The following is a 13,205-nucleotide window of genomic DNA, read 5'->3' as shown; positions in this document are numbered from 1 at the left end:
GTCTTTGAAGCATGTCTAGGATAAGTCTTTGAAGGGAGCACAAAGCAGCCCAGTAGCAGACCAATCTATTTAGTCTGCTGGTCTGAAACCCGTATTAGCATCTTCCTTCCAGCTGAAAATAAATAGTGAAGGCTTCCAGTAGCAGCTTTGGTTCTCAATGTTTGCAAATCTCCTTCTTCCTGATCCGAACCCATGCAGTGGATCCACGACCAGCTTCCAAGAAGAGGGGTATCCAGGAACTTTTTCCTGTCCCCAACACTGTCACGTCATGAACACCACTTTTTTGGAACCAGCTTGTATTTCAGGGTCTGAGCTACAAATATAAAATATATAGAATATGTTCCTTTCCTCTAGTTCCATCAACCTGACAGGCCCTTCCTCTGGTGGCCCAGATTCCGTGATACATCACTTAAACAACACTATTGCTAGAGTTCTCACTTCCTTTGCCCCTTTTCCAACTTCTGCAGCCACTCTGCAGATTCCCAGCCCAGATTAGCCCATCCATTCTAATCTTTGCTTCTATACTAAGGCATCAGGCATTCCCAAGAAAAGCCACGGAGGACTTTGCAGATCGGTACTATCGTAAACGCAAGATGGCCCAGCTCACCGAAGTGCCACTGTTACCTAGAAACTTTCCAGGTACCTCTTCATAGAAAGCGTCACTAAGCAATTCCCCCTCTTACTTCCTACATGGGTTATTCCGGGTCACCACCATGTCCTTCCTATTCCCTATCTCCATCCTTACTCCCAGACTAAGAAGAGAATGGCCAAGAGGATAAAAATCTTCCTGTGGTATTTCCTCAGCTGCCTCAGCTCCTCCCACACCTGGATGCCCGTAGGCCCAAACGTGGCCACATCCACCCCGTCAATTTAATTTTCTTCCAGTGTCAGGGAACGTGACATCATCTTCTGCCCTGGCTTTGAAGTCTCACCTACATCTTCGGGAACATCATTCTGACACTGCCCATCTCTGCCCCTCCCTTCTGAGCCTCCTTAAATGTAGATGCTGAATAAATCTAAGTCCTTCTCTCTTTAAAAATGATGGCCCTCTCTGGAATTCCAATCTTCCTGAAAAGTGACTCAGTGGTCAGTGTCAAGGGCCCAAATGTTTCCATACCTGTAGACCTAGTAAGTCTACTTTTAAAATCTTTCTCAAGGATGTGACTTAAAATGCGGGTACATATTTAAGCATTCAATGTTTACCGCAGATCTTACAGTAACACACACACACAAAATAAACTACTTAAGGTAGAAATTACCTAAATTGCCAATAACAGATAAATTTTTAAATAGTATTTGATAAATGATTTCAATAATGAAAATGCCTAGGGTATAATGCTAAGTTAAAAAAACTCAGAATATAAAATAGTACATGGAATATTATAGCCACAATGTAAAACGATACTTTCATGGAAATTATATGAAGGAAACATATGAATTGTTAACTGTATTTATCTTAGAATAGTAGAATTATAAACATTACTGTCTTCTTAGTACTCGACTGGATTTCCCCAAATTCACAAGTGATTCTTTCCTTAGAAACAAAAATGGTTAATGAAAAGATTATTAGCGAGTTCAATAAAAATCAGTCAACATTCTAGCTGAAGGCCAAGTACTAAGTAAATGTCAAAGTGCTTTCGACAAATAAATCCGTACCTCAGGGAGACTGCACACTCCTCAGGAGATGCTGGTGGGACCAGACAAACTGGGTTCACAGCCGGCCTCCTGGCCACAGGACCACACGGGCACGGGACAAAGAAGGTATGTGAGGAATCACGAAAACGATCATTGTTGCTGTGTTAAGATGGGGAAGCCCTTACTAATTATTTTCTCTAACTTCAAGATGATGTTATTTAGTTCCGGTAACGAAATGAAGTAAGTGAGGGAACAAGGAAGCATGAACCTATAGTTCGGTCTCTGTTCATATTAACCATCATTTTGGCAATGGCAGGCAGGCTGCAACCCACTGGGCTGCCTCACAAATTTTGTGGATCACAACCAGCGTATTTTTAATGATGTAGAACAATCGCATATATGAAGGGTGTGTGTTTGAAGACGTTTTTGTTCCAATTGCATATACTCTTACTGGGCAGTGGTGTGAAATGCATTTCTCGTTACTGGTTGTGGCTAAAAGGAGGAGGAGGGGGGCGAGAAAGGCAGAGAAGCAGGAAACGAGGACACAGAAAGACACCGGGGCCTGCGAAGAGGTCGCCCACAACGAGGGAAAAAATGTTCTAACACGAGGCTAGTCGGTATTCAGGAAATGGTAACAGAAAAACAGCTTTTTGTTTCGTGTTGCTATTTAAACTCAGAAGGCTGAGTACCAGGAAGAAAAACATATACATATACGTGTGCATGTTTTTTCCGAGTGTGAGAAACAATATTTGGAGCGGGTCTCTGGGTGTGGCAGACCACTGTAAACAGTCAGAGAGGCAACCTCGAAGGGCAGGATAAACATATTTTTGAATCAGTATGAAGTGTCAACAGTGAGTATCTTTGGACTTAAGTGGCCTTTTAATTATTTCCCTTATTTTGCTTTTCCTATCTTCTAGTTCTTCTACAATGAGCACATAATCATTTCATAATAAATAAAAAGTATTTTTGCCTATTAAAACGAAAAAGAAGGGCAGTGGAAGACTAAGTAACTAAGTCCGCTTAAGAAAAATAGAAAGATGTCCCCTTTGAAGAAAGAATGAATGCAAAGTGCTGACAAATTAAATAACCAAGTAAAATGGAAGGAACGGCCTCCATCGGTCACGGGGGTAAGTGTGAAAACCCTGCACGTGGCAGTCGATACCCCTCCCTCGTGTCAAAATCAACCTGAGACCATCCCAGAGGAAATAATCGCACCAGGGGCTAAATTAATTGCATTTCAGAGAGACCTCAAAGCACAGATCATTTGTGCAGTTAACCCTTATTTATTGAGTGTCTACTATGTGCTCTATAAAAAATGACAAATATAAAACGTGTTCTTTACCTTAAAGAGCTTATAAGACATATCAAGGTAGTAAACATTAAATTAATCACAGGCCTTTCTCTCCTCTACCTCCCAAAACAACACTAAAACAACAATGATAGAATTTTAAAAATGTGTTTATCCCCAAAGACCAAGAGAATGACAGGGGAGATAATAGCAGCCAAATTTCAACAAATCTTTAGACTATGAAAGGAGACAGAAGTGATTGATGACTGACTTAGCAAAATAAGGAAAGTTGTAACTTAAAGGGTGGGTTCCGAAGAGAAACCAGCCGATTCTCTCAAGACGACACCTGAGGGCGACACCTGGGGGTCCCATGGCCCTGGAAAACAAGGAATAAGGCCAAGCCCTGAAAACCGAGACTGGCTGAAGGTCTGCCTGTAAAGGAATCAGCACTGACCACCTGCAGTGTTTCCAGGGATGACAGCTAACTGAGACCACATGTGCACACACGCACACACACAATACTCGTGCCCAGTAAGTCCCCAAGTGCTTTATTCAAAGATACAGAAATTTAGGGGAAGCCATGCAGCTTGAGCACCTCTTAGCTTGGCTTCCTCTGCCCACCTCAAGCAATGAATAGCAAGGGGCTGCTGACGATGCTGTTCGCCCAGGCAAGACTTTATCTGACCTGAGCAGCTCACACTGGTGCAATGCCACACTTCTTACAGATGCATGTGAGGCTTACGGTACCTCTCAGGGGACTTACACAAACGACCTAGGCTGGAAGGAAATATTTATAGATACTCGCAACCCTTCTTGGTGTGAACCCTAAGTCGGGGCCCACAAAACCACGTATCTTCATTAAGAGAGAAACGTGAGGTTCCTGCAACCTCAGCCACCAGCTTTTCAGTCGGCAGGCTGCATGACTCTTCCCTGGAGACACTGAACGGCAGAGGAGAGACTGGTAGGCCCTAACGGTGAAGGCCTCCAGCATCTCAGTGCATTTTTTTTTTTTTTTTTTTACTTTTTTTTATGATGATGAAATCCCATAAGTTTCAGTTGTACATTTTAACAGTAAGGCGTATATATATTTACACTGCATGTTCACCTCCCATAGTTAGATTTCTTTCTGTCACCACATATTTGACCCCTTTTACCCCGCCCACCTCCCTCCTCCCCCCAACCCTACCCTCTGGTAACCACTAGTCTATTGTCCATGTCCCTGAGGCTCTGTTTGTTTGTCCTGTTCATTTGTTGCTTTTATGTTTATATCCCACGTATAAGAGATATGTGGTTTTCAACTTTTTCTGTCTGGGTTATTTCGCTACTTAGCATGATTATCTCGAGGTCCATTAGAAAGATACAACCTTCCTAGTACTTCACTTTTAAATATAAGGGGAGACCGAGGATCACCAGACATTTGAGAATAGTCTTTAACATGAAGGAAAGAGATGGAAAAGAACAAATAGAAAAAAAAGTAAACCACTGGATGAAGAGGTTTATTCTGTTAAGTCTCCCTCTCTCTCTCTCCCTCTCTCTCTCTCAATCTCTCTCTCTCTCTTTCTCTCTCACTCACACACATACACACAAATATGCTGAGTTAAAAGAAAATGGAGTTTCTAGATCAATGAAACAAAAACAGGGATCTATGGGAAAAAGAGAGAAAGACTAGAAAAATACCTTGAGAATTAAAAAGTATGACGACCAAAATAAAGTCAAAAGAATCTCCAAGAAACTGGGAGACAGAAAAATAGATGGAAAATTAGAGGAACAGATAAAACAATTAGGGGTCAATAGAGAATGTGTTAATCCAAAAAGATAGAGATAATAGAGAGGAATAAAACCTCAAAGAAATAATTCAGAAAATGCCCTAGGCCTAACGAGATGAGACTTCAGATTAGAAAGGCTCTTCAAATGCCCAGGACAATGCATTTTAAAAGTACACCATCATGAAACTTCAGAACACTTAAGATAAAGAGATAGCCTAAGAGATTCCAGGAGGACAAAAGGCCTGTGCTTTTAGATAGCAAGACAGAAGAAAAAAAATACTCAGCTGAGGATAATGATGACATGAACACCGATTCACTCTGGGTCACTCCTATTAAATATAGCACAGCAGTGACAAGAAGGTAGGTGAACAAAGCTTTCAGCAAAATTTATTGGACTGGCAATTTTTGCTAGCCTGAAGGTTCTTGGACAATCCATCCACCAGCCCTCTAGTTTAGTGACCCTCTGAAACAAACTTGTTACATGGGCAATTTTTGCTAGCCTGAAGGTTCTTGGACAATCCGCCAGCCCTCTAGTTTACTGACCCTCTTTAACAAACTTGTTACATGCCAGAAATTAACAGTTTAGTTCTTTCCAATTTGTCACATGTCATTCAGCCAAAACAGTGTTTCAATAACTGCTTCAGACTGGGTCCGGGACATGCTGTTGCATTCACCACTAGGCCACCCAAATTTGATTCCAGGCACACCGGGCATTTTTCACTAGGCCAAGCCACGTGCTTGACCGGCAGGGGTGGGTCTGGGCGGGGGGCGCAGTAGAGCCTTGGTGGTTAAGTGGAAAGACTAACAATCAGTAGCTCCAGAGCCTGCATTTGAATCCGGACTCTCATTTATGAGCTAAGTCGAATTGGAAAAGTTGCTTGATCTTTCCTGTCCCCAGTCTCGTCTATGAAATCGGGATGACAAAAGCGATGACGTCAGTGATGCTGGGGGGATGCTGGGCACATGGTAACCTCTCAGTGCAGTGTCTAGCACAGAGTGAGCTCTCAGTAAATCATCTGGGAGACTGCCCCACCCGTTTATACTCCCAGTTATCTTCACCGGGACATGCAAAAAAAAAAAAATCTCCGCTTCTCCCTTGTGAATCGCAGCATCCTACGCCCTCGCTTTTCACCAGCTGGTTCTGCGTTCTCATGGAAGGGGTCTCTGACAGCCATTTCATAGGTACCCACAAAGGCATTCTGATTCTCTTAATAGACCATCCAATTGCTGCCTTGTCTCCTTAATCACCTGGTCTCATCAATCACCTTTTCAAGGCTTAAAGGACGAGTTTACCCCAGACTGCCCAAACTTGCAGGTAAGTCATTTAAGTTTCTTTCTTTCTTTCGACTGCTGACCGATGGTCTTCTGATCATGTCTTTTTTAATTCTCTCCAAGTTTCCTGCAAGGTGTTTACCGCAGGGTCCCCTATTTTTTTTCACTTGCCTACGTATGGTTCTAGGTGCTTTTTCTATAATTGAGTAATGGCGGGTGCTTTTAGTTTTCACCTTCGTTTTCAGTGTTCGCCTTCCCTCCTGACTGCGTGAACGGCACCACTCCTCCACAGTGACCAGTCTCGCTCTTTCTCCAGCAGGTTCTATTCACAGAGGCCGCGGCGCGGCTCAGGGGGGATCACAGGGGAGGTGTGATTCTGAACCAGCTGTCAGCATCAGCTCCCCGTTCTGGGCCTTGTGTTTTCCACTAAACAGGGCAGCAGGGTCACCGATCACATACCTTCCACAGCCAGGCAGAGGCGGGTATCATTTTAAATGAGGGTAAAGTTTCAGCGTGATACGACAGAGGGTGGAAGAGACAGAGTCAAACTGTAAATCACACGTTTCAACTAAAGAAACAGCCACAATAAAGCGTTTCCAAGGGGGAAAAAAAAAAAAAGTCAGCCAGTATTGCCAGCTTTTCAGATTTTTTTTCCAAAAGAAGCCTAAAATCTGAATGATGGTGTGAAATACTAGGATTATTTTAATGTTGGCAATTGGTAATAATGATAATAACAACAACACAACCTGATCAAGCTAAACGAAGCACATTGTGAGCAGTGGTGATTTGCAAGCTGTGTTTGGGCTGCAGGCATCATTGGAGACTGATCGCTGAGTTAGATGATGGCCGAAGATCCTTATTTCACTAATATCATTCTAGGGCTTTATTGAACTTAACAGATTTCCCTTCTTTTGTGGCTTCTGAATTTTCCCCTTTCAGGAAGTGCCCCTCTGGCCCAAGAACCTTGCTGATACATCTCATCCTGCTATCACGATCAGAATCTCCTTATTCATCCCATTTTGGAAGTTTATTTTTCTTCGAGATTTCAGCTCAGGTGTCTGTTTCCACAGTAAAGGAGGAGGAAAGTTATACGGAGAAGTAAAATTCACACGATCTCGGAACCTCCTTTCTGGCTCGTTATGTCAGCCTTTTTCCTGAAATAAAATGGTGAAAAACAGCCACGTTGGCTAACGTATTTCAGTTTCTTTTCCCAATCCTTGCGCTCCATCTGGTGGCAGAATTCTCTACTTATAACAAGTGAAATGCTTAGTGAAGAAGGAAAACCAGGAAAATTGGGGGAAGAGGAAAGAAGAAGGACAGAAAGAGAGAGACAGTACGGGAGAAAAAAGAAATGAGATGGAAACAAAAGAGTAATCCACAAATTAAAAGGTTAACTGCTGAGAATTAGCTCATGGCCATTTATGCCGAACTTTAAAGAGCCATCTGTAAAGGAAATTCCTCGTACAATTGTCTGTTACCTATACACCTGCACGCACCATGTGTTTATGAGAAGGAAGGATGGATAGAAGGATGGACAGATGGGTAGTTATACTGAAAGGACAGACAGAATCAACAGTCTGCTGTGAGCTGAACTGCGTCACCTAAAACTTCATAAGTTGAAACCCCACCCCCGTCTCTCAGAATGCGACCTTGGTTATTCCAGATGTAATCTGTTGAGGTCAAACGAGAGTAGGGTGGGGCCCCAACCCAATATGACAAGATTCATTATAAAAAAAAGGGGGGGGATGTGGACACAGATATGCACACAGAGAGAACACCATGTGAAGATGAAGGCAGAGAGTGGCAGAGATGTGGCTTTTTTTTACGGCCGCAGCCCGCCAGAAGCTGGGACAGGAGCCTCAGAGTCCCCAGAAGGAACCAGCTCTACTGAACACTTGATTTTGGACTTCCAGCCTCCAGAACTGTCAAACTATAAATTTCTGTTGTTTAAGCCTCTTAGGTGGTAGTACTTTATTACAGGAGCCCTAATGCATAGCTTAGTTTGTCTCTAGCTTTGAATTTTATATCTTCTTTTTAAATCTCAAGATCCTCATCGTTGTTTTCTATGTCATTACAATTCAAAATCATAAACTCAAATCATCTACATTCCAGAGATGAAAGTCAGCAGATTCTATTCAAACTAGCAAATATTTATTCAGTGTCTACAACAGTGAGGTATTTAAAGTGAAATCATGACTCATTCCTGGGCTCATAAAACACTAACATTAAAATAGGACAACAGAGCTGATCTGGTGCAAACTTCTTCCTCTTAAATCAGGACATGCAGACCCAGAGAGCTGGTGGCTGGACCCTCGGTAGCGCAGTTAGCCCGAGGCAGAATTAACACGTTGTTCTGGCCCCTCAGCCCAAGGCTCTTTGCACTTGGCACCTTAAATCACTTTGTGTTTTCTGGCAAAGCTAAAGTACTACTGTTCTTCATTTTTCTTCCATTTATGCAAATAATTATAACCAGGCAAGTCTCATGCTAACACCAGAGACCTACTTACAACGGTTGACATGTGCAGAATATGTTCCAGACACCATGCTAAGCACTTTACATGCAGTACCTCATTTGATCTTCATAAAAACGAATAAGAGCTGGGTAATATCACTACTTTGATTGCTAAGAAAATGGGAGCCCAAAAAAGTTAAGTATGCTCTGGGTCGATCACAGAGAAATTTCCAGAAATGGGCTTTGATTCTAGAGCCTGCTCTTCAACTAGCTATGCAACATCACCTCCCTGAGTAGAAGAAAGACACAGACACTGGCGCCAACTAGGCTGGCTTCGCCCACTTTTAAAGTCAATATGATATTGCACCATCTTTTACAACTAGAACGTATTTCTTGAGGCTCTCTCCGCTCCATCCAATACCGAGAAATTCTGTGCCGATCTTAAAAATGAGCAGGAAGAGACAAAAGGCCTGTGCTTTTAGATAGCAAGATAGAAGAAAAAAATACTCAACTGAGGATAATAATGACATGAACACCAATTCACTCTGGGTCACTCCTACTAAATATAGCACAGCAGTGACAAGAAGGTAGGTGAACAAAGCTTTCAGCAAAATTTATTGGACTGGCAATTTTTGCTAGCAGAAAAAGATAATCTAAAGTCATCTATGTAGTTGAACTAGATCAGATGTGGGCCTTATCTCTTCTTATAAAAGTAAGAGCAATGAGGAACTTCAACTTAGAAAAAAACTTTGGTTGGATATCTCTACAAAGGGTCTATAACGTTAACGAGAGGAAGAGCCATTACTTCCTTTGAGATTATAAAATAACTTAAATAGACTCTGTATCGGTGGAGAGGTCCCTGGAGTAGAAGGTAGGGAGAAGGCAGGCAAGAAAGGAGAGGAAGAAGGTACAGCTGCTGCAGGCTGGGCTTTCTTTCTTATTGAAAATGCATTGGGTTTTACCTTTCTGCCTTTCTTTCCTTCTTTCTCCATGTACTCATTCAGCCAGTATTTACTTAATGTCTACTATATGCCAGACACTGTGCCAAGAGACAAGGATACCACCAAGAACAGGACAGACAAGTTCTACCCTCGTGGAACACACATCTTAACAGAAGGAGATGGACAATTAACAGTAGGAATTATATCCAAAAACGATGTGTTAAAGCAGAAGTAGCATAAGTTGCTATGGAGAAACAAAATAACCTTGTCTAAGTATATTAAGGAAATGACTTTCAAGATAAGACCTGAAGGGTGAAGAGCATTAGCCAACTGGAAATTAGGGTAGAGATAAGAGAGGGTAGGGCTGAGTAAGAATGAGGCAAAGGGAACTGCAGATAGAAAAGCCAGGAGAAGAAGGCTATGGTGTCTTCGAAGAATTGAGAACAGCACAAATGGCTGGTTGGCTGCGTAGGGAGAGATGGCAGAGGTAAGGAGGGTCTTGTAAGCTACAATAAGGAGTTTGGACTTTGGTCTAAGGGTGATGGGAATGAAGAAGCACTAGAATGACCGCAGTGGCTTCTATCAGCATGTGGAAGTGAGGACTGTGAGAAGTGGAAGGTCCTGAGCTATTTAAGTAGTAGAACCAGTGCGACTCAGTGAACTGTGGGTGTGAGAAGAAGAGAAGAGACAAGAATAGTCCTCAAGCGTGGTGGCAAAATTTCTAAGCCGAGGAACCCAGGAGGAGAAGGAGATAAACCAAAAGACTACTTTATCGGGTCGAGTTTCGAGAGCCTCTTGAACGTGGAGACTGTCCTACCACAGAGGGTCAGGATGTAGAGAAGCTGGGAGAAGTCTCCCACATAATCTGCTCCAATCCCAGATTGTTGAGTGAGGACACTGAGGCACAGGGACAGGAACTGACACACCAAGACCACAAAGGGATTTACAGAGGAAATCCGTTCAGCTTGGTGAGAAAGGCTACACCCTGTGTTGCTTGTCTATTCTTTTTAAATTCTGAATGCACTAAGAGAGCATTTCAAAACATCTCAGAAAAAATAATAATAATACTGTGTAGGGTGAGGGTATCCTAATATTTTCCAATAATGAACTATTTTTCCAAGAATGAACCACCTGATCAGCAATGCTGACACAGAGGGTTCCAATTAATGTTATTTTAACAGGGTGGGAAAAATTAACAGGATTATTTGCTAGGCTGTTTAAAACATTTCAGTTTTTCAACATAAGGACATATAAAAGTATTTTCTTATAGAACACAATGTAAAATTATTCATGATCTTTAAATTCCTAATAATGAATCTCATCTTTAAAAAATAATTACCATAATTATAAATTATATTCCTAGGCAATATGCGAACTATCTTAAAGACAGAGCATCTCTTAAGCAAATTTAACAAATAACCTCGCAAATCCCCAGTGCGGCAAAGGCAAACCATTTTAATAGTGTACTTTCCTTGCATTTACCCTGAGCCATGTTCGACTTCAGTATGAGGCAAATTGTTAAGAATTTCATCAACAGTTTCAGTAAGCAGCATTTTTCCTGAAGTTTTGATTACATTCTACCATCCAAGGTTCTAAAAAGAAATATCTTTCTGTAAACTGTATAGTTCAGGAATATTTTTGAACACCTAAGCACTTTTTATAGATGAAACTACAATAAATGAGCATCTATCTCTTTGGATATATAAACCAGAATATGCCAGAACCGCAGAAAGATGTTTTTTTCCCATTACTACAATCTACATAATTGTGTTAAAATTTGAACATTTCCGTCAATCAGAATTTCTATACTGGTTGGTAGTACAGACCAACCTTTTTCTATGACCGCTTGAACCTTGTTTAAAGCAACTTTAAACTGCAATGATGTTATAAATGACAGCAAAGACATCTACCATCAGCCAAGTGAGATTTGTTTTTCTTCTTATAAATCATTGGTACTCAATAAAGACAATCCACCCCAACTTCAAGATCTTCTATCCTCAAATAGGTCATAAATTCACTTATAGGTCTTCCTCTTGCAGAAAGTTAAAGCTTTACTCAAAATCAAATGCAGCCAGTTCATTTTTTAATTTATATTCAAGGTGAGTCGAGAGGAGCCAAAATGGCAGGCAAAAATTGGATGTGGTCGGTAAGGTTTATAATGCCCCAATTTCACAATGCCATTTTAGTGTTACTTAATGTTACTGCTCAGAATTCCATATGTAAGCGCTTTTCACTTCATGCAACAATTAATCGGCTTTACCCTAACAGCACAGCACCTAGCACGCGGGTAAAGGTGATGGGTCAGGCCATACTGCGTACTCAAAGAATCCTATACTCCAAAGTCCCAGGATGACAGGTCACTCATTATCTTTGGTGTAAAAATTGTACGCTGACTTTAGGAAACCACGTGGGAAATCCGAGGTAACTAAAACAAGAACCGTGAAAATGGAACATCAGCTCCAAAAGATAATGGGTATGATTTTCCGGACCTTTGACAGGTGGAATGCACAGCACAAACTAGGAATGCAAGGCTGTCTTTATCCGAACTTAAGTAGAACGTCCAGTTGTGACCCACCTTGCCCTGCGTCTCCCTCTCCCATCGGCTGAACAATGGCCCTTTAATAATAATTTTTTTTTTTTAAGTTGCGATGAGAGCCAGGTAAAGCTAGACATGGTGAACCTCCCAACTGATGCCTAGGCTGGTGCTCCTAAATTTAGGTCCCACTCATGGCTCTGGCATGACAGAACAGCAATCAGGCAGTGGCTGAGCACAGATCCCAAACCCTTCAAATTGGTAGTTGCAGGCACACTGCCAACCTAGAGACGTAACCGCTAATTAACTTCACAGTGCACACTCATGCTAACAGGCCTGATTTGCTATGCCACAATTTCCTTTCTTCCAGTTTTCCAGGTCACTGATTCCAAACTATGGAAGAAGAGAAAAGACTAGGATCTTCTGGATCCAATGAAAGGGAAGGAGAGCTTTTAAAGTGAAATCTGCGAATTCATGGTAAAATCTGCAAATTGTGTTTGTATGTCCATCTCGAATGTTAAATCTTACAAAAAGACTTAATTGGCCAGCAGTGTTGTAGACAATGGGCACGCCAGTTCCGCAGTTCGTTGAAAACCACCTTGAACTAACAGCTGGAATTATATAGGCTTCACACCCCTATGTATACAGCGATACGTCAGGTGAAAACATTCACAGAGAAACAACCACAGAAAGAACTTGCCTCTGGATAGCACAGCAAGGAAAAGGCTTGCATTGAACAGGAGCTTTGAAAACCTGTCAGAGGGCGTAGAGGAAGGAAACAGCAATTACTGCAGCTTTGTGTACAATTTCCAGAGACGTTTCTGAAGATTGTAGCAGAAAGCCTTTATGTTTATAACACGCAGTGCTACACTTCTGAAGTCAAGAAAAACCCATTTAGTCCCAACATTTATTCTGCTAGGTAAATAATTCATCAGATACTTCAGATATATGTCCAATACTATTCTAAAATGAAGAAATATATGCTAATGCCTCATTGTAGTTCAGAACTATATCTACTAATACTTCTAAAATAAGTGTTTTGGATTCTCACAGGCTGATCTTCAATTTGTTTTGAGGTTTCAGTGAGTTGAGGTGTTTTTTATCCCCCTCCTGCTTTATTCATTTTGCCCATGTAGTATACGTAATCTAGTTATATTTTTTTCAGAACTTTTCAAATAATACTGATTTGGAGGTTAAATCTGAATACTTTCTATGCCTTCACTAGTCTGAGTATACCAGAAATCTCCATTTATAATATTGATTGATCAAGCACAGACTCACAAATATTAGAGGAAAGTTAGTACTGTACTAAGTAAAG

At 41.5% G+C, this 13,205-nt stretch overlaps 1 protein-coding gene across 1 annotated transcript in view; it reads right to left on the bottom strand.

The window, feature by feature from the left end:
- Positions 1-13,205, bottom strand: part of AP1S3 (adaptor related protein complex 1 subunit sigma 3) — a 54,591-nt gene that overhangs the window by 19,191 nt on the left and 22,195 nt on the right. The window lies entirely within an intron of this gene.

The sequence above is a fragment of the Pteropus alecto genome, unplaced genomic scaffold, assembly GCF_000325575.1.
Source record: "Pteropus alecto unplaced genomic scaffold, ASM32557v1 scaffold110, whole genome shotgun sequence".
NCBI lineage: Eukaryota > Metazoa > Chordata > Mammalia > Chiroptera > Pteropodidae > Pteropus > Pteropus alecto.
The sequence above is the reverse complement of the archived record's forward strand: the minus strand, read 5'-3'. Positions and strand labels throughout refer to the sequence as shown.